Raw genomic sequence first — 4,182 nt, forward strand, 5'->3', positions numbered from 1 at the left:
TGATGATGATGATGATGATGATGATGATGATGATGATGATGATGATGATGATGATGATGATGATTGGCTGCCATCCAGTATTGCAGTTACAGATTCATAACCTAGGGTTACAGATTCAGAACTGCTCTGTATTCAGTAAGACTACGTACAGTAATTGTAAATGCTGCCCCAGCCTCCTCAAGAGTCATCAGCTGGATTGGCCAAAAGAAGTCTGTTCAGTTTCAGTTTGGGAGATCAGGAAGATGACATTACTAGCACCATCCTTCACCAGTGAGGAAAGCTACAACAATATTGGTATGGTCTCCTTGGCCTGATCCGTCTGCTGGCTCTTAAGTGGGCTGGTGGGAGACAAGCCAGAAGAACTTAGTTACATATATGCAACTAAGCTGATTTAGAATATGTAGAACATTGGTGATTATTACAAACTATCTCAACAACAGCAGCAGCGGAACTATTCTTAGAAGTAGGAATGAGAAAATCTGTAAATTTGACTTGCTCCAGCATTCTGACTTTATGAGTTTTAGTGAATTCTGATTAAAAATACTGTGAAAAGAATTCTCACTTACATATAATCAGAAGCCTCTTTTGTTACTTGTGGTCTTAGAGTACATGATGCACTTGTTTTTCAGAAGACTTCCATTGGTATGAGCTCCTTTGAATCTGTGATTTCCTTTTTGGGTCCTAGGGCTTAAAGATACAACTGAGTGATAGGGATAAAGAAGGATGAAGTGCTGAGCACAGGACTTATGAGAGATACAGTGGGCCCACCATATCAGTGGGCTAGCCATCTGTAGATTGAAGCTTCTTCAGATCACTTTACTCCACATTAGTCAATGGCAGAGTACACTCAATGGCATACTGTTGCTGCCAATTGACTAATATGGACTTGAGTTCCCATTCCCCCCATCTACAGAGGGGAGGGGGGGACTGGAACTGTGAGTGTCGGAAAAGCTGCGGATGGAGAAAACAGCACACAGGTATGGACCCGGAAATAATACAGCTCCCTGAAGCTGCTGGCATGCCCTCCATCCTTCCCTCCCTCCCAAAGCATTTGGGGGGGGGGCTCCAGACCCCTCTCTTGCTTTGGGAAAGAAGGAAGAAGAGGCCAGCCAGTTCACTTTCCTTCCTTCCCAGGGCATGAGGGGGGGGGAGGTCTCTGGATCCTTCTCAAGTCTTGGGAAAGAGGGAGGCAGAAACCAATGTGCATTGCCCCTGCCCTTCCAGTGCCTCTGACAGTTTGCTGGACCTGTTTGAGGTGTTGGAAGGGAAACATGTGCGTGCACTAGTCCCCTTCCCTACTGTTCTTGAATTTTCATATTTGTGAAGATTCTCCCCCCAACCCCCACAAATCAGGAGGGATTGCTTTATTTTTAATTACAGTTATGAAGTAGCACTGAAAATAATTTTATGGTTGGGGGTCATTACAACATGAGGAACTGTATTAAAGGGTTGTGGAATTAGGAAGTTTCAGAACCACTGATGTAGTGGCTATGTGGGAGAAAATAGATGCGTACAACTGAGCAAGAATTGTCAATGTACACTGGAACAGGTTCCCTTCAAGACCTCCCATGGGTCATCTGGAGGTTCTGAGGATTATGTCATTGTAGCACATGGACTAAACTGGCAGAAATCCTCCTCATTTGACTATGCCCCCCTCTTTCCAGCCACTACATGGCCATGCAAGAGAGGGGCAAGAAAAAGGTGTGTCTGGGTTTGAGGGTTGGGACTGAGAAAGGAGGGTATCTGTATACTAAAGAAGCACATTCTTTTATTCACCCCTCCTCCTCCTTCAAATAGTCTTCAAATATTCTGCAATATTCTTTCCTATCCTAAATCTTCTAAGAGCATATGCATGAGAATTTATGAAGACACGAGTGGCGATGTCTGATTATTCAATAAAAATTCAAGGTTTAAGTATGCAAAAGTCCCATTTTGCAAACTCCCCTCTGGCCAAAACACACATTTTTGGCTGTTGTAGAATGGTATAAAAATGAACACTCATAAAACTCCTATCTGGGGTTTTCTTCAAAGTGAAACATTTGCAGAAGGTCGACATTGTCTGGAGGGGTTGAACAAATAGTATCAGGAGAGAAGTGTCTGCTGACAGGTTGACAAAAGTACATGTAGCCTTCCCTTTAACAGAGAAGAGGTTAGGCGTTACACCACCAGAGCAGACAAGACCTTGGGGGTATTACACAGCTATTCATTCGCAACTATCACTGTGATGAATGAGGTCTTAGCAGATGCTTTGCAGGGTGAGAGAGAAGCACCAGAAAGGAAAAAGAAATGGCTAGTGTGTCTGCTTTTCTCCTCATCTCCTCAATTGTCTGAAATAAAGGTTTTTAAAAAGAGTGGGAGTGGACAAAGTCCTCCAACATAGTGCTTCTGGACAAACATGCTCCTGTTGTCTCTGAGAAGATTTTAGATTCTGAAACATAGGGATTTGGCTGTGTGCTTTAATCAATAAATTAAGCAATTAGAATCTTTGCTGACTCATTGGCTTTGATAATTTTTAATAGCTTAGAGCAAATATTAATTGGAGAGTTAATGAGCTTTTAAAGATCTGGATCTCTGTCTGGGATTAAAACCATGGCTGCTGCTGTTTAATTGTGCTATGTTCAGCCTCCTTGTCTTAGCAAATTGTTGTACTATTTATCTCATTATGTCTTTATTATTTTATATTATTCATTGGTATTACTCTGCTATATTATTGTATTCATGTGCCCCCTGTACAACATCATGACTAATCTATAGAAAGACAGAAAAGAAATGGAATTGTTATGAAGACTGTGACTTATTTGGACCTGTTAAATTTTTTCTGTTGGGAAATTTCAAAAATATGACTAGCTAGAACATGAGAAAATTAATTTTTTTCATTATACTTCGCAGAATCTTTGAGAAATTGAACATGTTGGTGGAGGGAAACCAACAACTTCTGTGCTCCAAACGCCATTTTTCAAACACTGGATATTACAGGAGAAGCAAATGTAGTCTTACTGCACATAAGAAAACATTTTAAAAAACTCTATTACATAAATTCCTTGATGATGACAACCCAGTGGTCACAGAAATGTACATCCTTGATCTATTAAGCAGACAAGATGTTACAAAAACTGTTGTGGGCAAGCAGAGCTTAGAAATTTAATTTATTAAAAGTAATTTATTCCATATATATATATATATATATATACTATTAAAAGATAAAAATAAATACTTTTTATCATCACATATTTGACTGTAGCAGGACCATTCATGTCCTCATGACTTTAGTTTAATTTTTTATTTGTTATCCACCAGACATTTGTAAATAAATATGAAAGAATAAAACTGAATAATTTGTTTTATAGGCCTGGAACAGATGGGCCAACAATGCACGCTTCCTACACGGTTCGAATCTGCACTGGAGCAAAAAAGAGCCAGGATAATCTGGCTCCTGGTGGTGTGGGTTGGATCCTGTAGCCATGGTCCACTTTGGGAGTGGGCCATGATGTCAGCATGGTCCTGACCTGCTTGGGGCTGGAGCTGACCCAGGCCCCTCTTTTCCACCCATCTTCTCTGGCTCATAGTTATATATCCCAGTGTTCTTTCAGTGCTTCTTAGCCTTTTGAATCCCATCTTGGGGGGGGGGCAGGTAGGATAAACATTCACTAAATAAATAAATAAATAAGTTTTTAATGAATGTGTTTTAACTGATGTTGTATATTGTTTATTTGCTGTTGTTCATTGGCTCGATCCATGGGGAGAGGCAGGTAAGAAATAAATATTATTATTATCATTATCATTGTTGTTTTTGGTATCGTTATTAGAATACACATGTATATGAAGCTTGTTTGTTTGTTTATATGTTCTTCAATTCCAAAAGCTGTTAACAGTGTTTAAAAAGTAGCCTGATACTATTAATTAAAACATTGTTTTTGTACTGCTCTTTAATTTCCTGTTATTTTTTGTTTTACTTTAATAAACTGGTGAAGAAAAACAAATTTAAACTTAATCCAGACAAAACAGAAGTGCTCCTGGTCAGGTGTGAGGCAGACCAGGGAATAGAGACCTTGCCTGTGCTGGATGGCATTACTCTCCCCATGAAATCTCAGGCTTGCAGTTTGGGTGATCTCCTGCATTCAACTCTGAGTCTGGATGCTCAGGTCTCAGCAGTGACCAGGAGTGCATTTTCACAGCTGCTGC

Source organism: Sceloporus undulatus, chromosome 1, assembly GCF_019175285.1.
Source record: "Sceloporus undulatus isolate JIND9_A2432 ecotype Alabama chromosome 1, SceUnd_v1.1, whole genome shotgun sequence".
Classification (NCBI taxonomy): Eukaryota; Metazoa; Chordata; class Lepidosauria; order Squamata; family Phrynosomatidae; genus Sceloporus; species Sceloporus undulatus.